Source organism: Empidonax traillii, unplaced genomic scaffold (assembly GCF_003031625.1).
Source record: "Empidonax traillii isolate 1590-97213 ecotype Southwest subspecies unplaced genomic scaffold, ASM303162v1 scaffold332:size1087224, whole genome shotgun sequence".
Lineage (NCBI taxonomy): Eukaryota > Metazoa > Chordata > Aves > Passeriformes > Tyrannidae > Empidonax > Empidonax traillii.
The window spans coordinates 667,243-690,696 of NW_020955525.1; the positions used below are offsets into that span (position 1 = coordinate 667,243).

At 35.1% G+C, this 23,454-nt stretch overlaps 2 protein-coding genes across 3 annotated transcripts in view; one reads left to right on the top strand and one right to left on the bottom strand.

Moving 5' to 3' along the window:
- IMMP2L (inner mitochondrial membrane peptidase subunit 2) overlaps positions 1-23,454 on the bottom strand; it is a 419,265-nt gene that overhangs the window by 211,586 nt on the left and 184,225 nt on the right. The window lies entirely within an intron of this gene.
- Positions 11,339-23,454, top strand: part of LRRN3 (leucine rich repeat neuronal 3) — a 33,274-nt gene continuing 21,158 nt past the window's right edge. Inside the window, exon 1 of the mRNA XM_027891846.1 lies at positions 11,339-11,960. The gene's annotated coding sequence lies outside the window, so the exon portion shown is untranslated. The remainder of the gene's footprint in view (positions 11,961-23,454) is intronic.

Here is a 23,454-nt window from a genome sequence, read left to right on the forward strand (position 1 = left end):
AAAAAAAAAAAAAAAAAAAAAAAAAAAAAAAAAAAAAAAAAGCAAGCTGCAGGACATTTATTTAAAGATTTAAAGTGCAGAAATAGGTGTTGACCATAAATACCGTGAAGATGTCAGAGCAATTTATAAATAAATATTTAAATGGGTTTTAGTGAATTCTGAACATAGATCTTCAAGCGTTATGGAACCAAAATTTATTCAAGGCAGAGTTGTATAGACTTCCCCAGAGAGATACTGGATATTTGGGACCATCAGCACTCTAGAACCCTTGAAGTGCAGTTGTGCTTATCATGGACAAAGAAAAGGTCATACTGGCATATGCCAAGTAAAAGTTTCCCTCACCAGTTCATCCAAGCTAGAATACTGACCTTTCAATTTATTTGCCTTACAAGCTTTCAAGGCATTTACCCATGAAATATATACCTCCATATATATATATATATATATATATATATATATGTATATATATATGTACATGCTTCAGCTCTTTTACACTAAAAAGAAGAAAAATGGACTGCACCCATGATTTTACCTTTTGATGATTTAAACAAGGAAATGGGGCTGACTCCAGGAGCATTGCAGTGAGGGGCAGCAGTTGCTCAGACAGCACTTATCCTTTCCATAAATGTTTCTCCTGCCTGCCCCATGCTCATTCTGTATTAGAAAGAAGGAAAACACTCAGAAGCATAGCCTATTAAGCAAGTCTTACGCAGGCAGCAATGTCCTAGGGTCAGACTGGCCACGTGTTGAGCCCTCCTAAAACAGACCACTTCATAGCAGTCGTTAAATCAAGATTACAGAAATCTTTCTGCCACACTCAGAGGAAGGAAGAGATTATACACAAGCAGCCAGTGCCAGACCTACCACTGACAGCCTTGAAAGTGCGTGATGCATAAGACACCCTGAAAGAGGAAGCAGAGGATTGAAATCTCTGGTCAAAAGTTTGCAAGGACAAAGATCTGAGAAGTTGGCAAGGAAGATTTAAGAGAAAAGGTGAATTGCTTTTCTTAAAAACTAGGGAGAAGGTGGGAGAAAGCAATTTCATGTTCTTTGCACAATTATAAGAGGAGGAAAAAGACTGGGCACAGGGAAGATGAATCTGTGGAAAGTGAGATTCAAAGCCTAAGGTAATTTATAGTTAGATCAATTAGGAATATTCAGTTAAAGGCAGCAATGAAGAGTTTGGCTTTTCTCCAAAAGTAGTTCCACTCATACCCAGAACCAGGATGGTCTCAGGAGGGGTTAGCGGAATTATTGGAATTACTAGAATCTCCTTTCCTGGTCAAAAGTTAATGCTCCTACCTGATGTAGCAAATTATTCACCATTTAGGTTACTCCTGAGGCACATTTTTAAATAGCAATATTGAGTCTCCTTTATGTTTAGTTCAATATTCTCCATTTGACATAACAGCAGCCATGACAAAAATATGTGTCCTGAGAGTACCGTTTGGAAAATATGAGAATGTATCAGCAGTTTGATTTCTCCCTCTTCAACCCATGCATTTTAATTTCTTGGGTTTCCAGTTTGAATGTTATTACTATTTCATTAAGGCCATAACTATGTGTGTTCTGGTTCCTGAAAGCCTATTTGGCATAACATCCGAATTAGCAGTAATGAGAAGAATACACTGTTCCATCATCAAGTTTGTTACCTTGATGAATATCTCTCTGTAGGAAACTATGAAATGAGTTAATGTACCTGCCTATTAAAGGCACTTCAGGAGATGGCTGAACATATCGATGGCCTATTAGCTAAAGAGAAGTTCAACCAAAGGCCCAAGGAAGAATACAGATGTATCTAAGAAGTGGATTTATTGCAGCTATTTCTTGCAGTTACTCAAAGAAAAAGTAGATGTCAGCAAAATTAAGAGTGCTGAAAGATCACACTAAAAAGTTAGGCAATTTCAGGGCTTGAGGATTTTGAATATAAAAGAAGGAGGCTTATATGCTTTTTGTGTGTGTGTGTGTGTGCATGTAAGGTTTTTTGCAACTTTCTTGTAGCTGAACAGAACTGGGTAAAATCTAGGCCTGAAAATTTGTTTTAGAGAATATTATCAAAGGGATTACTGTATCTAGAAATTACTAGAAAACTCGAAATTAAAGACTATAATACGGATATTAGTTTCCTTTTTTCTTCTGAACTTTCTGCAGTGTCACTCAATTATTTGTAGAGATAGTTAAAGCACTATTTTACAATGGCAAGTAAATGTAAATTACTAAACTTATACTTGCTTTATTTGTACTTACATGGGTAAATATTGAGAAAAGCTGTTTTAACATTGAAAAATGAGTATTCCCACCAGTTGTGGAGTTAGATATTCCAATAGTCACAAATATTCAAGATTATCAAAAAGAGCTTAGTAGATTTTAGAACATACAGATGATGACTAGATTTATACAGAAATCTGATAAGTAGTTTTTACCTTTGATAAGCAAAAAAAAAGGACTGGAAAGGTCTTCCCAAAATGTTAAGTCTGGTTTCTTCTTCTGTAGGTATGCAGCCAGCTATCTGTAAATGCACCTCTTTCATAAATATACCAATCAGTATCTCTAAGGAGGTTTCTTTACTAGTGATTCATTTCATCTGGGCTGCGGTTGTTTTGGTTTCCTCTTGGTTTTGATTTCCTACCCAAACTATTTCCAGTGGAAATTTATTCCAGGATGTGATGACTAAAACATGAAGAAAAAAAGCCCAAATACTCTTTTAATTTCCAGACTTAAATTGAATCATATTCACATACAATTTTTTTCGTTCTGCTACCTTTACCTCACTGTGTACCAGCAGGACATATTTATCATCACGAGTCTTATTTTCTCCCCAACTCTCCTACACTACACTAGGCAAGTTTTATAAACCCCTTTGTATTGTGGACTCCGCTGTCATCTGAGTAGTATTTAATTGCATGTGCTCCAGTTAGAGTTCAGAATGTTTTTCAAGCACAAAATCACAACTGAATTAATTATTTTAAATGAAGTGTCCAGTGTGTTACTAATTCCTTACTGCTCCTGGAACAACTGGGAACAACAATCCTGGAGCATCCTAGGAAATATTTGCTTTTTTCCACAGCTATGCCATGTTGTGAGCTCATACCTCTTGATCAACCAGTAATAAATACAGAGATATGTTCTCTTCCTCAGTTATTTCTAAAAGCCCACAATTTACAGCAGAATTACATTTTATTGGCTCCAAATGACCTTTCATTGTTGACTGCTTAGCATGTAATCCCATTTCTATTATAAAGGTTGAAACAGCCTTTCTGAATGACATTCCTAGGTTCCTCCTTATTTAGGGAAAACCTCCATCAATACAATTCAACCTGTCCATTGCCCCCTCCTCACGGTGATGTTATCATAAAATTTACTTGGCACTAAATAATTATTTATGTTATCTACTGCATTTTATATTACAATTTTACCCAATTACCAAATATTTAAGTTATTACAAAATGTTAGTTCTTGTTTTCTGGTAACTTGAATTGTAAATTAAATTATTAACTCTTAATTATCTCTCAGTATCAAATGGTCCTGGTCCTCACCAGGTAAACTTACCCTTGTAACAAAAGAGATGTTAGCTTTCTCTGAGAGTACCCATCCCAGTTATTTTATTAAAAATATTGATTTCATCTCTTTTATGGTAATACTGATGGCAGTTAGAGGCTGAATGCATTTTTTTTGAAACATACCAGTTACACCATAAAGGAAATGGCCAGTATTACCAAAAACACAAGATCTTATTTCTTACTGCAAACAAAATTTAAGGATAATGAATAGCAATGATTTTAGTGTTCCTTGAGGCATGTTGTGAATTCTTGCAATAAGATAGCAGAGAGCAAACATAACCAGTACAGTATTGAGCAAACATAAATATTCTGAAATATTAAAAATTTATATTTCTTAGCTGAGACAAATGAGTTCTGATATCTCTATGTAATCTAAAGACATTTATTTTGCTTCACCCAAAATTATTCAACTAAGTCAAAGCAAAGATATGTCAGCTTTACTGCAGCTGTCATTTCCCCCTCCCCTTTAACAGTCAAGAAGTTAAAGAAAAAAATCTATAGAGTCAGGTTGCTCTTTAATTGTGCACACAAGCACACACATAAATCCCTTTGAGGTGTATTAGCTTTAAAAGTAAACTTTGTCACCCAAAATGGCTCATGAAGGATGCAATAATAATTATTCATCAGACATTTCAGATGGCAATGGCTGATGACTTAAGTCTATTCATTTCAAAATAAATTGGCATTAACACACACTAAACACAGGGGAAATTAACTTTCTGTAGTATTGGTTTTGTTGTCACATGACCCTACAGAGTCACTGGCTTTGTAGGCCTTAAAAATGGGTATTTCCACCTTTGTCTATAGCTTTCTATCCCATTTGATAGAAAAACTAACTGATTAATTCATATATTGGACATGCTGGATAAGAACATTTGTTGGCCACAAACCTAATTTCCCTACAGTTGTCTAGTAATCTGAAAAATTTCTACATTTCTCTGACACTTTCAGCTTATTTTTAAACAATTCTGATCTTTGAGGAATACTTTGAAATCAGTTGCAAGTTATTTAAATGCTTATACTTTAAAAATATATCCCATCAAACCAGATTCATCTGGCTTTACTAAGGCAACCTTTTGTTTCTGAGCACATCAATATATATCATCCTTTGTTAATATAAGTGTTTGGTCAGCAAAGAATTTATGCACTATTCATGTGGGATAAATGTGGTGACCCAAATATAACCTAAGTATATCTGTGTGTGTATTTGCAGTCACGTCGTAACCTTCATCAAGGAATTTTGCCAAAACAGACTCACTTTCTAAGCAAAGGTTTGATCAACTGTTGTATGCACAGCCACTCCTGCAGTCTTGTTTTAGACATTACTATTGGATCAGGACATCTTTCTACTTCAATATAATACCCTGTTTCATTTCAGGGAATGGAAATCAGAACTCATATTTGTTACTACCTAAATAGAACACCAGATTTCTCAAGAGTCCTTACAATAGAGGCATGTGAAGTGCAGGACAAAACAACATCTGCTTTCCCTGCTTTACTTATTAATATTTTCAAGTTGGTTTTTATAGGAACAAAACAATAAAAATGCACATATATATATATATACACACAAATCTCTCAATATATACAGATATGTACACTTTCATAAGCATTTAATACAATACTCTCTATTCCTTAGAGATAGAGTGGTTTATGCCTCTTTTGTTTTCTTTGCCTCTTTCTCAGTGCTTTAATGCAATCCTCAGTGTCTGAGCACCAGACTTCAAATGAGAGAACTATTCAAAACATGCACAGACAAAATAAGTGGTTTCCTTAGTAATGGGGACTATGTGAAAGCCTCTGAATCAGCTCCTCCTCCAGTAAGTCATTATGTACATGATCCTTTCTACCCCCAACCTACTGATGTAAGATTTATCTTATATTTAAATACGTAATGTGCACCCATGATTTTTGGTAGTCAACTGACAAATGAAAGGGAAAACGTTTACTGCATTCCTAATTACATTGTTTAGACTTTAATCAGTAAGGATGTTGTATGTTCCAGTGGCCTTTTAATTAATTTTCTAGATCTGCAACTTGTTAAAAATAAAATTGTTCAACTAAACTACTAAGAACTTCACTTTGGTGCCCATTACAGTGCAATAGTTTAGTGTACTTGATTTAAACTATCATTAGGTAACCATATTCTGAACACAGACTGCACTTATTCATGCTGTTTCTTGTCATCATCAAAAAAAATTTATGCTATTGGTGGCATGGAAAAATAACTCTTATACTTCTCTTAGTCTCAAAGTAACTAGAAGTAGAATGACATTTTAGTTCTAATATTTAACTTAGTGACTCTAAAATTTTCTAAATAGCCAATATAGCTCTGTGCAAATAGTTATGAAAAGTATGTAATCTAGAATTGCTATTGTAGTCCATCCACTTTTAATACTAAACCACAATAAAATGTAACAAAAATAGTCTGTTTAGTTTCATCGAAAAAGGAAAGAAATTCAGGTCTGAAGTTCTGCCTCTGAGAAACACACAGAGACTTGCCATATATATGCACCATATATTGCCACAAGTATGACATTATCAGGGATAAATTAAGTGGCTAAATTACAAAAAAAATTGAGAAGGAGGTTCCCTCTCACTGATCATGTACTATTTGCCACACCACACAGTGTCAACAGAAAGAGGATAAACCTGTTTCACATAAAAAAATCAGTTAATATTTCATAGAAAGGATAATAGATATGAGCAAAGAAATGAAAAAAAATCCTCTCTATAAGGACAGAAAGATCAAGACTCATTTCCACCCATAAGAATTACAAAAAATCCCCACCAGGATGAAAATTCTAGGTCTTATATTCAAATCATTACTGCCCCTATTTTCTTCAACAACCTTAAATTCAGACTAGCTCAAAGAGCCATGACACTAACAGATATATCCCATATATATATTCTGGGTCACATGAACAAGCAGATCCTTAAGAAACCAATAAGAGCATCTCACTCTTAAAGATCTACTATTTAGAAGATCCCAGTAAGTCATAACTTGATTATTGGCTTCAAAAATGCTACAAAACCTGAGATGTCACCACTAGTAAGACATAAACTTACTGAGATGAAATGAATTTTTAAATTAAATATATACACCGAGACTGAAAATTGCTTTACGGATACTTCATCTACCCGATCCAGCTCCATATAAAGATTCTCTAGCTGCTTTTCACTATTGCATCTTCATTAAGAGTTCCATGTAACATAGGGAGGTTGTGGTTGCTATGTGTGACTCACATGAAGACTTTCAGCCTTCAGCTGGTGTGCCAGAGATTATTGCCTATTAAAATATGGTCAAGGATAAAAATTAGAAGAACTCAGATATCACTCTGTGTTGGATTCAGTAACTATAAAACATGTTAAGATTTGACCTTAAGCCACTCCTGAGGAAGGCTGACTATAGCTCTGGGGCCTATAATGAGGAAAGAGAATATAGCTCTTGCCTGAGATCTTGTACTTTTTGTTTCATAGAACATAGTTGCTAAATGAACAGGCAAATTTGCTGAACTATGCAAATCTCCTTGATCACCAAGATCAGCTCATCACCATTGCTTTCATCAGCCCCATCACACATGACTGGATTTGCCTGTACTGTAAGGCTCTTTTTACTATGCAGTTCCAGATTTCGCTAACTCAAATGACACCTAGAACCTACATAGCTTCGAATGAAGTAAGTGGGGCTTTGTGTAGATGTGAAGTTTTCCTTATGTGAAATTCTTTACAGATTCATGGCTTAGATTTGGTTTGCTCTGCTTTAGGAAACTCTGCTATCTTAGATCTGATAAAAGAATCTTGGTAACAGGTTAAATAATCTGAGCATAACACTTTCCATTCTGAAGAACAACTGTAGAAACTTGAATTCATTGTTGGCAACAAGCCTTTCATCTTCAAAAAAGACAAAGAACAAGAGCTAGAAATGTTGCTTTTGCTTATAATTGAAAAATTATTCAATTTTGGAGGGATCCACATTAATAAAAATGACTCCTTGTCTGTATTGAAACATAACCCTTATAGGAAAATGTCAATAGTCTGGTGGTAATATCTAAAAATGTGCCTGACAATGTCAGATTGATGACATTGCACTGAAAATGCTGGCAGAATGGGGTTACATGAAGTGATGGCTCTTTTTTTTCTCTTCCAGGCAAATCACACAATGATAACTGGCTATTATTAATAAGTCAATTAATAAGTTAACTGATGACACCTCAAAACAGATTTCTTTGAATCTGAGCAATCCTGGACCTTCACTCAGAAATTAATACCTCCTCACATCCCACATGGAAGATACACTACGGGTGTGCTTTGCAGAACTGGTGAGAATTAATCTGTCAAACAGATACCAGCTCATGTCTTTTTTTACTCTAAGGAATACAAGAAGAAAGTGAGAAAAGCCACCACTGAGCCCTCTTTCTTGTAGGCATGGTGCCTCAAAACCAGGATAGGGACACATGTAGTTGTAAGTGATAAAACTATTCAAAAAGTGTTGTTTCTTTTACACTTGGCATAATCTGTTTGGATACACACTTAAATTTTTTTAATTGCCAATTTCTGACATAAAATCTGCCATCTAAGAATTTAAATCAAATAGTTATGGGGGGTTTATTTTAACTGTATAGTATTTATTACACTTTTTAATTACACTTGCTGCATTCTAAATGCAGCTGTGGTCTCAGAGCCTAAAAACACTAGAAATGGTCACAGTTAATATCCTGAACCACAACAAGCCTAAAGGTAACATCATCAAGCCTGAAAGAATTCAAGAAGCATTTGGATGATACTCTCAGGCACATGGTGTGACTCTTGGGGATGGCCCTGTGAAGGGCTAAGAGCTGGACTCCATGATCCTTGTGGGTCCCTTCAAACTCAGCATATTCTGTGATTCTGTGATATTAAGGCTCAAGGATGCTTCACCTTTCTATGTAAAGAAAAAAGGGGAAAAGTTTTGAAATCCTCTTCCAATTTTGAGAAAAATGTAGACACATAAACACTGAATTTTAATAACTAAGATTTTTATGCAGCGTTTATTGTCCATTACAAATAACAAATTAATTAGTTTCTTTCACGTGCACTCAGTAATCAGATAAAATGCATGCTAAATAAATTGCTGGAGTTAGTCTACATTAATTTCATCATCTCTCTATCAGTCTGAGAGAATTTTTTTTTTATATCCTGTAATCTATTATATATTACATTGATATTTTAAAATCGCCAAGCACCACATTGAAATCAGCAGGAAAACAATTTAATGAACTTTAATTATCATAATTTTATTGGTTAGGAAAGACACTGTTCTCCTGCAGACAGTTTGGAAAAAAAATTACTCTTTTGAATTACCTAAACTACAAAATTCAATTATTTCACTTTTTTGTACGAAACAGACCTTTCATATCATATAATAACACTTAACTAATATGTAAATGTATGCCTATCAAGGAGGCACTTTAATTGCATATATCGTCTATCATAAGAACTGACTTTCTTTATGAAAGTATACTTTAGCTGACTTAATTATCTAGCCCTCTAATTATACAGTCCACACCAATCAACCAAAATGAAGCACTTCTATAATCTTAGTTTCACATGTCAAATCATTGAATATGTTTTTGCATGATTCTTACATTAATTAGAAAGCCAGATTTTGAATGAATGACAGTGAGTACATGAGGAGGCTAAGGGCACAAGAAAGCTCTCATGTGAGGGCAATGCTATTCCCTTCACCCAGATCTTCTGTTTCGACTCCACTGGCTAAGAGAAATGGCATTTATTTGGCCTTAGCAGACCATTTTTGTATTTTCAACTTTTCCCAAACTTTTTGAAGTTTTCTTTTCTTACTCCGACAATTATCCCACCTGTAGCACAGGTTAATATCTTTAGGGGGAATAGGTAAGACATGGCTGAGATCAGGAAGAATTACCATTTTTCTTGTGGGGGCTAGCACGGCAAGAAGTCTTATTTTTCTGGCTTTGGGCTGTGCTGACCTAACACATCTTGAGCATTATCCCATCCAACACGGGACATGTTGTGCAGCAGGGAAGGACCATAGGTTCACTTTGGGAAGTTTACAGTGGCTTGTATTTGCAGCTCATGGTGGTGAACATGACATACTATCAAAGGCCCCATTTTGTGGGAGCTAAGGAGAAACAAGGTTTCAGCAATGAGCCCTGAGGAGTTCCCTATCCCAAACTAAGGCAAGAAGACCTGAAAGGTAACTAAAGGTGGGTTAGCCCCTATTTTTTCTTAAAAATTTTTAGCTCACATTAGAAAAAAATTGAATGCCCATAGTAAGAGAATGGGATAATATCAAAGGGTCACTTGGCTACTTACCCTCACCTAGAGTAGCTCACATATTTGCACATACCTGTCAATTAAATGCTATTATTTCAATTGTCAGGCAGTCCTACTCAGTTGTATGAGTGAAAAATGAATGGCACACATATTTAAAAAAAGTGAAACTTTGTTCACTGTATTTAGTTTAAATGCAGTATTTCCAAATTTGTGGCAGAAGGAAAATGCTGCTTTATTACAGAAACAGCGTAAGTTGTTTCTAACAATTCTAACATTGAATCTAACAGGAGTGTTTTTCCTCTAACCAGTTATTACAACCTGAAATTTATTCAGGAAGTTGGCATTAATTTAATTCACTTCCCATAATAAGTGTTTTTATGAAGAGTAAAATAACTTTCTTACAGAATAAATCTAAAAACAATGCAGTCCCAAGATCTCAAAGTGAATCGAGATGAAATGCAGTATTCATAAAATAGCAACAATTTTATATTAGAATTTCGTTGCTATTGCCGTTGCAAAAAGTACTCTAATTTACACCATTTGTTAATTTTCACAAATTTTTCTTATTATTAATAGACAGGACTGCAAGCCTTCAAAGTAGGTGATTGTGAAATGAGAACCACATCTCACTTCAGTCCACTAGAGGGTGGCCTGCCTCGCTCAGGGCTTTGGGACTGAATGCACATAAGAGATCCAACATTTTCTTTTTTTTGACCTGTTGATAACCAATTCTTTGTTCTTCACCGTTGTTCATTTGCTATTATAAAGTAATTTCATTTATATAAGTAGTATTTATAATAAAAAAATCCCAACCTTTTCCTAACAATATCTATCTCATTTATTGTTTTGTATATCTGGAAGCAGGGATGATGATAATCACAAATTATTTTACAATTTTTAAAACCTTCATAGTTTGTATACTCTTTGTTCATGGACACAGAAAATGGGGAAAAAATGAATTCTTCACCAAAGAGCATGGCATAAAGAGAGAAAGAAGGAAGAAAGGAAAGAACAAATCTGTGCAGCCTATTGTTTATATAATTGGATGGCCTTAAAGAGAGACTCAAGTAGACAGAGACTGGAAGTAACTGACTTTATTTACCAACCCATTTCTCGGTTTGTTCCAAATTTTTATTTCTCAGGAAGATGCATGATTGCTCTTACTTTCTGCTCATAAACAAAGGCAGCAAAATGTAATATCTGACAAAATTTTGAAAGGGTGTAGTCTGTAAAATCTTTTCCTGTCTTGCGCTTTAAAAAGCACCAAAACTGGCAGTGAGGCACAGCATATATTTCCTGAGTAGTTTCAACACACAGTGTCCTCTGAACTACGGCAGCCTTTGTAGAACTTGAGTGGTCTCTAATAAGTTGTCCTGAGTAGAGATAACACCATTAAAAAAAAAAAAAAGAAAACAAAGCGGCGGGGGGAGGGAGAAAATTGGACCTCCCGATCTGTTCTGTAGAAACACAAAGCATGCCCTGTAGCTCCTACAAATCGGAAGAGATATCTGGAAGCGTGCACAGGCTGGTTTCGTGCATCCGTACCCGAAGGAGCAGTGTCACGTCTCAGACAGCTTCCCACGGCCATCCCGGCTGGCGCAGCCGCGCGTATTACGCGGCATCTGGGCACGGCGGAGCATCGGCTCCTCTCTGGGGAGGGGAAGGGGCTCAGCTATTAATGACCGCTGACAGGCAGCACCATGTCAGTGTGACAATCGAGCAGCTGAACGATGCACCACTAACCACCACGGAAACAAGAAGAAATAAGAGCAGCTAGCGAGCATCTCTCTGCCCCCCGCCCGCCCCCACCCCGCCACTTTCTCTCTCCACTGGATTGCGAGCCTCAGAGAGCCAGGCAGCAACAGCGCTCTGGCAAAGGCAAGGCATCTCAGCTGGCAGCACAGAGTGTCTCTCATGTTGTAGGATATCAATAGATACATCTTTGTACTATATAGACCGCTAGACATCGATTCACACCCATACATACATGTATGCACATCTATTCAGACTCTGGCATTAATACAAGAATGTGGCTACCTGAAGTAAGGATTCAAAATTACTGAGATGCAAGAACTCCTTCAGCTCTGAAACTATTCCTATTATAGGGTAAGTTTCTCTTTATTTTCAATTTTACCCTGACTTTTATCTTAACTTGTAGACTCTTTCTTCTTTTTGCAAAGTTATTTTATTAACATATTTTCATATTTTACTTTCTGAACAGAAATGCAAATACAATTTGCTTTTTATGTCAGAGATAATCTAAATATGATTGCAGTAGTATCAGCTTAGTGCATTTGTTAGCTTTAAATAAATAAACAAGACACAGGACAGCCTCCTTTCTTTTCTCCAGTGCTAGGATTAGGGGAAATGCTGTTTATGTCAGGACCTAAAAACCACTGAGGAGTGAGGCTGAATGAGCATATCACAAACAGTTATTGAATTTCTGCCAGGCTACATCTTAAGGATTGTGGCAAATGACTTCGCTTGAAAACATCCCCTTTCCAGTCAGAAGGGACAGTGTGAATGTCTGATTACTGATGCAGCTGGAACAGATCCTAAGGTAAAAAGGATCACATTAAGCAAAAGAGTTCTAATCTTCTTTGGTAATTAACAGGATCTCTGCAGGGTGCCTCTAAAGTATATTTACATGTAAGGACACTGTTCAGATCCATTACTACAAAAGCTTTGCTTGGAGTAGTACAGAAAGGCTCATAACTGTTTGTCTTTGCTTTCCATGTCTTTGTTTTCACATGTCTAGCTGGAGTTTTTGCCCAGCACTGCTGCTGAGAAAGAGAACCAAACATAGGGGGATAGAGGAGGGAGTAAATGCAGAGGGCTAGAAAAAAAAATCAGTGATTTTCTATTTAGCCAATTTAATCAACATAAAATTTCATGCTAGCACTGCTGTTGCCTAATGTTTTTATGCATGTGTATGTCATTTTTTTCATGCAGAATAAGAGTACCTTAGTATCCCTTCAGATAAAAAACACATTCAGTAAAGTCCATCAGCATGGATCTGTAATTCATGCATCTGTGAAAAAGAGATATTTTACTTAACACCGTAAAAAAAGACAGGTTAGCTATCTGATGCATGCTTCAAAGTGAGAAAATACAACCTGCATCTTCCTGTATGCTTTTGTTTGCTTTTAGAGCACTATATCTGTATTAAAACTACCTCAGTATTTAGATTATTTCTCCCACCCCTTTTTCTCCCCTCAGCCCCCTCACTCCTGTACAGTCTGGAAAGCATCATAAAGAATTTGTCCCTTTGCAGCAATGCAATTATTTGCTTGTAATTTTAGAGTTACTGTGTTTTGAGAAACTAACGTTGTGAAACAAGCATCAACAGATAGCCACTGGGTTTAAGTCTGCCACCTTACCAAAAATGTCAGGCGATGGGTAGCTTAACATTAGGTTTGGTAAGAGTCAATTAATTCAGGTGACCTTTATAAATGGTGACAATAAAGCAGCTCTGACAATGTGCCACAGCATTCGACGTTCCCTCTGGAAAATGAATGAGCTTAAGAAGAGGTTTTCTTTTCAGAGTACAAAATGAAAGGTGTGGAAGCATTAGCTCCTGCTATTGGCAAGCTTGCTTCCTCTATTTCAGATAGTCTATGGAATCTCTTTAAAGCAAGTTGGCTTATTTTATATGAAACACAATCTCTGATCAAATTAAGTATCCTGCTTGCATTCACATTACATGTGCATTTTAGTTGTTGAAACAAGAATTTCAAGCTTCTAGATTGGATTTTTACAGAATGTGCTATACAATAAACAGAGAAAAACTGATTCTGATCTCTTCATGCTGTGTGCAAAGGACTACTCAGAGGAAACTTTTTCTACATACCATGGTACCTGCTCAGCTTTTCTGAATCTTTATCCTTACACATTTTAAATGTAAAAAATAAGTAAACATGAGTAATTTTACACTAATGCATATTGGGTTTTGCCACATATACTCTAGTGTGCTACTTTAAAATATTACATAGATATGCCAAAGAGTTTCGGAAAAATGTGGCCATTTCAATCATAACATGTACAGAGAAAATATGCTGTAGATGCGGTGTCTCAGGACACAGCAAAGACATTTTTAAAATGTATCATGACTGTATTTTGCTAATACTCCTTCAAAGCTCCTGTAATAATGTTGTGGTGCCAGGAAACGACTGGCTGATGTTGTTATGGTAACCCCCGAAGTCCCACCTCTCAGGGTGGCAGCTCTGAGCATGACATCAGAGCATGCCTGTTTGGAGTACCCTGAAGTGGGTGAGTATTTCATTTTTTCACCAGAATTAGACCAAATCAACTAGGCAATGTTGCTAATGTGTAATGCAGATAAAAATTTTGTGTATAATCTTTGCTAACTGATCAAGATTGAGCAGCTTATGAAAATACCCAAGTCCTGCAAATCACTTGTGATCACTTGTCCCTTGACACTAGGGAGCAAAATTAAGTGTTTGCAAGGGAGAGCAAACCATTTAGCAGTGTTGGAGCCATTTGCTTTGACTCTCACTCTTAGCCTTTATTATATTAGTGATTATTCTACAAACAACCCAAAAGCTTTGCTGCTTAGCGAAAATGGCTCTAAGTAAAAGTAGGCTGGTATTTAATAGACACATTTTAGAGCATCAAAACAATAGAAAAAAAGTGGTAGAAAGCAAAGAGTTTTCCAAGACAAGCTCCATCAAACTTCTGTAAGAAAAGTGACCACAGAGGAAAAACGAAACCTTTTTTGCACTGTAGGTTTTAGTCATCTATAGTACATCAACATTTCAGTTAATCGATATGTCCTTTCTTCGATAGTACCATTGAAAGTTGAAGGAAAACAAAACTCTTAAGAGAGACATTGTCAGAAACTATCTTAACAACCTCTTCCATGTCAAATTCCACAAACTCTACTTAATATCAAGTAGCAAAAACTGAAAATGAAAAACTAATTTCACATGTAGCACTCAAGGAACTATTTTCTGAAGACCAAAGAATGGATAAATTCTAATTTTTTCTGAAGACCAAAAATCAGACATCTTGTAAATTTTTTTTAACAGAAAAAACCTAAAAGCCTTCATACTACTTTAAAAAGAATACTAATTCTCATTCTAACAACACAACAAGCAATTCAAATCCATCACTTTACTGAAAGGAAAATGACAGCAGAATTTGAGAAGAAACAGTAGTGACAGATGTCATTAGAAAAGTCATTAAACACATTAGTATTAAGAGAAAAATCAATACTTCTCATTACAACTGTAATCTAACTGTAAAAAAGAGTTACTGTGCCTTTTACTTATTCAACTGACCAGTCCACAAACTTAAAAGCTGTTAGTGTGAAATGGCGTAGTTCATAAAGAACTTATTTAAACAAACAGTATGACCTTCAGTGTTATACATACAATCTATAAATGAGTTCATCAGTGTTTCCATAATAAATTCATATCCCCAGCTGACCCAAACTGATAAAAGCTTATATCCAATATGGATGTTAGAAACATAATTCCACTTTGGGTTCTTCGTGAAGTAGCTGAATGTGACATCTGGTGAGAAAGAACATTTTCATGAGGGCAAAATACAAATTATTTTCAAAAATTTCCTTGATCCAATTACCCTCTCCCAATAGGATTTCCTATTCTTTATACATGGAAGATAGTGTTGTATAATCAATCAGCCATAATACAAGCTACAGACATGCTCTCACCCCTAGCACTCCCAAACCTGTTACTTGTTTTCTGCAAAGCAAAAACAAATGCAGACATTGAAATTAAAGGAACTATTAATTTTATAAACACAAATTTATACAATGTATCCTTGAAACAATTATCTTTCATTTAGAAATATTTCTTTTTCACAAAAGATTTATCTCAATACAACTCTTCCTCTTTCATCTTGGCTACAAGCAGCAACACTAATTCAAAGAAAATAAGATCTCTTCCCATTATTTCTATTCAGTTGCTGTATTTCTGGAATTTATTAAAATATCTACACCAAATTTAATGGTAGTTTAACTCTACTGACCTCTGTATTAGAGGAGAAAAGAAATTTTGCCTCTTTTCCGCTCTCAACTCCCACAGACTCAGACAAACTGGGAAATGCTTTTTGACAACACTGGCACAAAAGAAACCATTTAGCAGTTCTCTTTCCTGCATAAGCATCTGTATTTAGAGGTAAACACTGCAAAGCTGAATAAAATGCTGCAGGGAATATTTTTTAAAATGTCTACTGATTATTAGAATTACCCCAAGAGCCTTTTACTAGAAGTTTCTTGTTATGCAAATAGCAACCAGTTTGACAGGAAATACTTTGAAGTCTCTATAACATTTGGTATAAAAAAGGTAAAATTCTTTAGTTTAGCTGTACCAAAAATGCCTGGAAATCCAAATATCAGTATGAAAAGAAAAGAAAAATAATTTTTATACAGTTCTGTGTCTAGGGATCAGACAATTTCAGAAATCACCTATTGAACAAATTACAGAATAATAAACCAGAATGAACATGGGATAATAGAACAAACTCCCGTGAGCAAAGTTGTGCATTGAGGCCTTTTAAAAATCATCATAGTATTCTATGCTATAGTATTCTGTTATATCATCATCCTGGATGAGAGAAGATAACTCTCCACATAGTCTTTACAAAGGCAAGAGAATAGTCAGACATTACTAGGGCTCTTCTAGTGTGGTCTTGAGAAGTTAAAGGTAACCACACTGGTTAGATTTGTCATCATGGTGCTAAAACAAAAAGTCACCCTTATTGGAGATAGCATGAGAAATATATCCCTGATTTGGGAGGCATATAAATAAGTGCAAATATGGAACTGGTTCCCTGAACAAGGATAAACGTAAAAGTCTTCTACTTCTCTTTTAGAATGGTAGCACATCTCTGCTGAAAACAGAGATATATAGTCACTATTTATATCATATTTATGTGATTTTTTTCTGTACCTAAAGGCCTAATAAAATTTTTCATCCTGTCAGGAATATTTTTATGTGAAAACAGAAACTTTTCTCAAAGATTTTAGCAAGTGTCATAGCTGTAAATAGAAAGACTAGAGAGCAACATTTGTTTCTTCACCCCAAGCTCACTCTTGTTGCCAAGTTCTCTCAAGTCAATGAACTTCCTCTCCCCTCTGGAAAGTAGCTTTCTCTAGAGATCATGTCAAGCATCAGCAAATTCTGCAGATGACACTAAACAGTGAGTTAATTCACCAAAGTGCAGTACAGCACAGTGCAGTGCAGTGTTTCCACCAAAGTGCAGAGTTACCTGCTGAGCTCCCCACATCAGCCATCTCCATGTTCCATGTCACAAAAGGAGCAGAGAGGTAGGAGAGCCCACCCTGGCCAAGGCTCACATGGGAGCTGAGCCTTCCAGAAAAGCTGCTTTTCTGTGCAACAACAGCTCCAAATCCACTGCACAGTACTAAACTGCTCTCTTTTATGTGTCCCATACAGAAATCAGGCACTGCTGTAAAAATTCTTCCTCACTCTGCACTGCAAAAGATGGTTCTGAAACAATACAATCAATTTATGAAGTATAATATTTTCTGTTATCAAATTCTAAACAAATAAAAAAAGCCTTTCAGTATGAAAAATAAAATTACAGTCAAGTGGCGCTTCATTACCACTGTAGCTTGAGGGGCATTATCTGCACAACTCCTATTTAATACCACTTTAAATCAAAACAGAATTACTTAGTTATCCTCTAAGCATAACACCAAAAGATTATCCTAAAAATATTCAGTCTGTGACACCATTTTGAAGATATATTTCTTCTAACACAAGATGCACTATGTTAACTTTCAAAAAAGACAGCTGAGAGTGTACAGCCGCTATTTCAATGATACTCTCAGAATACAGTAATTTAAGTACATACTTGGTTTTAATTTGTTTGGCCAGTTAGTTTCTGGTAAGCCCAAATAAAGGGATACAACTCAACAGTACTTGAGAGAAATGGAATTATTAATGATCATTATACCAGTTTATAGAGGTATCCTTATGAGGTAAGAGAAGACAAAGTGAGGCAATTGCAAATATAATAATCTGTTAAGCTAGAAATGTTTGTCTGCATAGCCATTTCACACAGCATGTATAATTCAGGTAACATACTCTTCTGAATGTTGCTTTGATATAGATTATCCAGATATCAATATTGTGCCAGACAAACATATTTTCAGTCATTTCATTTTTACTGTGCAGTAAGAGACAAAAAAGATATTCAGCATGCTACTCCAGGGTTAGACTCTAAGCTCTAAAAACACATAAGAAAAAGTACTTTGTCCTCCAAAATCATCAGCCAAACCTCTGAAGTCTATCTTACTTGGGCAGAAAAAAGAGCCAGTCAATCTGAGAAACTGAACAGAAGTATTCTTCCATTTTTCACTTGATTATCTGCATATTGGGACACACGCTACAGAAATACTACACTCACTCTGATAGGCAGCAGTCACCTGGGATATTAGTGCATAGAGTCATTTTAATGCAATTAATTTAGTTCTATATTTCAGTAGTGTTATCTATGAAATAGTTTGGGTTTATACCTAAACTTGCTATGAAGAACCCATGGTTCAGAACAAGTCCTAGAACCCTCGGACCATACCCTCACCACTGCTCCACTTCAGTAGTAGTCAGGTGATCCAATGCATTTCTGTTCACAATAGTGCAGACATTTCCATGTCTCTAAATAATAATAAAAACCAAATACCAGTTCTCATTCTGTAGCTGGTACCTTTTCATTTTGTAAAACACATTAACACATTCTGTTACTGCTAACTAAAAAAAAAAAAAAAAGAAAGTGTATTAAAATAACTTTTAGATATAAGTAAAATAAAATCTGACTAAGTAAAAATCACACAAGATCTATAATTTTACCAAAGACTCTAAAACATAAATTGCCTTCTCTTGTGTCTCTAAAGCTCATGATAGTGTGTATTGCTGGTGATTTCTGACATGTTCAAATGCCTCAATAAAACCAGACAGGATCAAAACCATTGTGGGAGCCTCAGTGAAATTATCTTTTATTCCTTCTTGATTTTTTGCTAATTGTGTTGTTTCCGCTTTACATTGTTTTAACAAATTTCTGTGTAAGTTACTGTAAAAGTAATTAAAAGTATAACTACTGTAAAAGTAATTATAACATAAATATCTGCTAAAAACACATAAATTAGACTATTATCATTAATATTTCCACACCAGACAGAACAATTCAGAAACATTTCACAGTTAGTCCTTTGAGTGTGATTTTAATTCCATTTGTGGTAAATGGCCAAATTCACATTGATGTCAACAGAAGCAGAAGGTATTTTTAAATCTTTTTTCTCTCTGTTTTTTGGTATTTTCATCATTTTTCTATCTAGAAACCCATAATTCATGGTGTTGGTACATTTCCACGTATGCCATAAAGAAAAGACAAAAATAACTCCTCAACAACTTATTTTCTTGTTAAGAATAATCCAAATTATTATACATGTTACAGTCCAGCATCTAGATGGAGATTCCAGACTTGCTGAAAACAGAATTTCCAATGATAGGAAATCTACCTAGACACTTACAAAAGACTTGAAATCACAGTCTAGATTGTCTAGAAAAGTTTGCTAAGTTGTTTTTCAAGAACTACAGTCTGAGGCACACTAGAAACAAACCTGGTTTTCAACTTCTGGTCAAATAGAGTTTAATTAAGCAGAATTATATCAAGCATTTGTGAATTATAATGCATTCTGGTTTATCTATATGAGGAAACAGTAATATTCAGTAACAATAATAGCATATCATCAATCTTGATGAGGAGAAGCAAGCCTCTTCAATATTTAATATGCACCTTACCTTGAAAGATAGTCTCTAAATCTATGTTTCAAAATGGAAACACATGGTTCTTACTGTAACTTTTTCCTCCTATTTCTATTTCACTTGTCTGTAGTAAACATTTTTCCATGAAGGACATCAGTGTTTATATTGCCATTTTATCACGTGTGAGTAAATGGATTATGTGTATATTTCTCTTAAGAATTACTATAATTAATCCACTTAGGAAAAACAAACTAATCAATAAAAAAATAAAACCCAACTAAATTTACTCTTTTGTGTGTTTATTGATAAATGAATAAGGAAAGTAAAACGTTTTGTCCAAAAAGCCTAAACATCAAAGATGTATTCCTGTCGTTAGCAACAGAAAGAGTTTGCCTTAATTCTCCCAAATATTCAGAGGAGGGGCTTACTACAGAACTTTGGCTTTTTATGCTTTAGTCATAACAGTGAAATCACAAATTTAAAATTTATTGCCAAAAGTTTATATTTTCTGTCCTATTTTCTCCAGTTCTAGTCTAGACCATATATCTTTCTCTTGTCCATTAATGAGTTACAGCTCTTGAAAAATAAATCAAAATACTGTGATCCTCTGACACTCAGATTTTCAGGTTTTCTGAAGAAATCTGTTCCCTCCAGGCTATCAAAAAGACGTCTAACATTGGAGTTTTGCTATTCTTAAAAAATGCTCCATTTACCAGAGTCAATATGTCTGAACAGTTCTGTTCTGTTCATGATCATTGCTGTCAGATTGGGGAATAACATGGAAATAGTGGGGGAGGGAACCTAAACAAAAAAACTCGCCCCCAAAATCCCAAAATCAAAACAAAAAAGAAAAACAAACCAAACCAAAACAAACACAACAACCCCAACCCCGAGGTTTACCAAAAGTTCACAGAAAGAAACAAAAAAATCTTCATTTATCTTAGGTGAGTGTAGACTAAGTGCTTGCAAACTTTACTTTGTTTTAAAATTAGTTTATATATCAGTTCTTCAAACAATATGTTGTGTTGGTATGTCATTATGTCAGTTCTAGCAACAACAAATATTCCTTAAAAACATTTAAAAAAATAAGAAAAATCGATAAAAAGTTTATATAAACACACACCATATGTGCCTGACACAAATGTGGCAGGGAAATGATAATAGTTATGTTGAGATTGTAGACTATCCATCTACAACTATTCAATGGCAAGGATATAAAAGTTGTGACATAAATCCGCTATACTGCTATTTAATCATCCATGTAGAGGTTAGCCAAACTTTCAAAAAGCCTGAGTAAATTCTGTGGAAGTCATCTAGTCCATCATTAATTGCAGTGCTGATATTTTAATAGAAACAATAAAGAGTAATCAATACTCATGGCTGAGGAAATGATCAATTCCACAAAAAGTAAATTGGCATTAGCATTGCTTAAAATAAATTCTGCCTGGCATATCAAAGCACAGTACTGAATCTACCATGATCTGTGGAATGGTCAAAAGACAAGTCCTGCATACCAAACAGTAAAACCCTAGAGTTTGCTTTGTACCTTCCATAAGCTGGTTTGACATAACAGCAGACTTTGCTTTGAGTGGGAAGTTGGACTAGAGAGTTCCCGAGTCCCTTCCAATTTGACTATCCCATGATGCTATGATCCTTCCAGTAGAAAGGCTTGCCCCTTTGCCAGCATTGCCTTGTATGGAGTTGAAAATTCTGAAAAGGCAAAGAGTCTGCTAGACTGCTAAAGGAAATAAAACTCCATTTGGTCATGAGGCAATATTTGCTTTGCTGTTACCTACCAAGAGAAGGATAATTTGATTACATCCCAGCAGGATAGTAAAAATGGTTTAAAAGCCCTAATAGGTTGTTTAAAAATTTTAAAATAACACACTGTATTTATTCAGATAACAGAAAGTAACTGTTTTCTAGTAAGAGAGAAGAATCATTCCCTGAAACATTACCATCTTAATTTGTAATCTGAGAGTATTTCTGCTCAGTCAGGTATTCAGTGTTTTCTCCAGATCTGGGACTGAATATGCTACAGTTTTATATACAGTTTTGAAAATGCAGTGCTAGTAATCATTAATTAGAATTAGCATAGTAACCACTTCATATTAAGCATTAAATTTTGGCTTTCACCTCCTAGAGTGGTATTTTACTTCATGTAGTGAATATATGTAAAATATATTAAAAAAATATATTTCACACTTTACATGTTATAATCCTGCAATGAGTTTCATGATAAGTGATTGGGATGAGAAAACTTATCTGTTTGAAGCTATCATTTGTGCTGTTTCTTATAGTTATCTCTAATATCAAGATTCATTCAGTAATTACTTCTACCAGAGTAATTTAAGAAGCATGAACTAGTCAATTAGAGTTCCCTAAAATTTAGAGTACCCTTTTACAGATGATTAAATGAACACCACTTTTAGTCCTAATCTTTGAAAAAAGACAGCAATGTGCAATGGATGACAAGCTAGAACCACACTATAATGCTACAAGTAACCTTGCTGAAGCCTTGGAGTGTAAAGCAGAGCAGAAATAAGCTGCAGCACTAAGTTCCAGCTTTTATGCTAATGTTATCAGTGGATAACATAAGAAAGCCCTTTCAGTTCTAATTTCTGCATGTGCATAAACTCATTGTCATGAGATTCACTAAGTTTAAAGGGAGGGTTAGGAAGGCCCTTAAAGTATTTTTCTCATATTAGAATCATCCTGTGTGGACAGTTTGCATTTCTATTCTTTAGCATGAGAAAAAGATATAATTTTTTTTAATATTTTTAAAGAAAAATGTTTCTGGAAAAGTACAGGCATACTCTAAACCAAAAATTATGAAGGATAAAGAAGTTTTATGAGAAGAATTTCACCAAAATAATACCTATGTATTAGTATAGACCATTTCTTATCTATGATCATTACACTTGCCAAAGTATTCTTGTTGGCATTCACTGGGGTTAAGTATTTGAGTGGAACTCAAATCAAAGTGCTAATGATAAATGATAAAATTATTTCTTCTTGTAACAAGGATGCAGCAACTTGCACAATTTATTACCAAACATTTTCTAAAACAAGTACAAAAAGGTTTGCCTTATAAGAAGCTCCTGTTTCAGCCCTCAGTGGGACTCTTATGAGAACAACAAAATCTTGTCTTTCTAAATGCCTGCTGGCTTTTATTTCAGACACTCATATTCAAGATAGATGCTTAATGGAATCTGGCCACTTACAGGAAATCATCTTTAAGTGTAAAGGACAAATTGTAAAATTCGATTTAATTTCTGCTTACATGTCCTGATAATCACACTCAGCAAACATGATGCACAACCACAGCTACATATTATTGAAAGTAAATCTAGATAGTTTGACAGGGCAAAAATCAGTTGAAGCTTAGCAGCTGAATGCTTAAATGTCTCCCTGAGCCACACAAAATAGAAGTGTATGGGAGATTCAGGTAAAAGATTAAGTAGATATAATTCATTGTTATGGAAATACTTTAGAGAAAAACCATAAAGAACAAATTGAGAATATGAGACTATGTGTAATACTGCTTTCCACCCTGCCAATTTACATGCATTTTATTCTTGGACTTTTTCTGCAAAATGCAAAAACTGGTTACCATAGCAACTGCCACATGTTACTCAGTTTATTTCTGAGGTACAGAGCAGCCTGTAGAAGAATAATACTGTGCACTTCTATCAGGATCTCTCAGCACCATAGAGAATTGGGAACTACATGTCACAACATGTACCTGTATTTTAACAAAGTTTTAAGAAAGCATATTAAAGAAAGAGTAGTTGTATATATTTTGCAATGTCATTTTCTTTATTGCT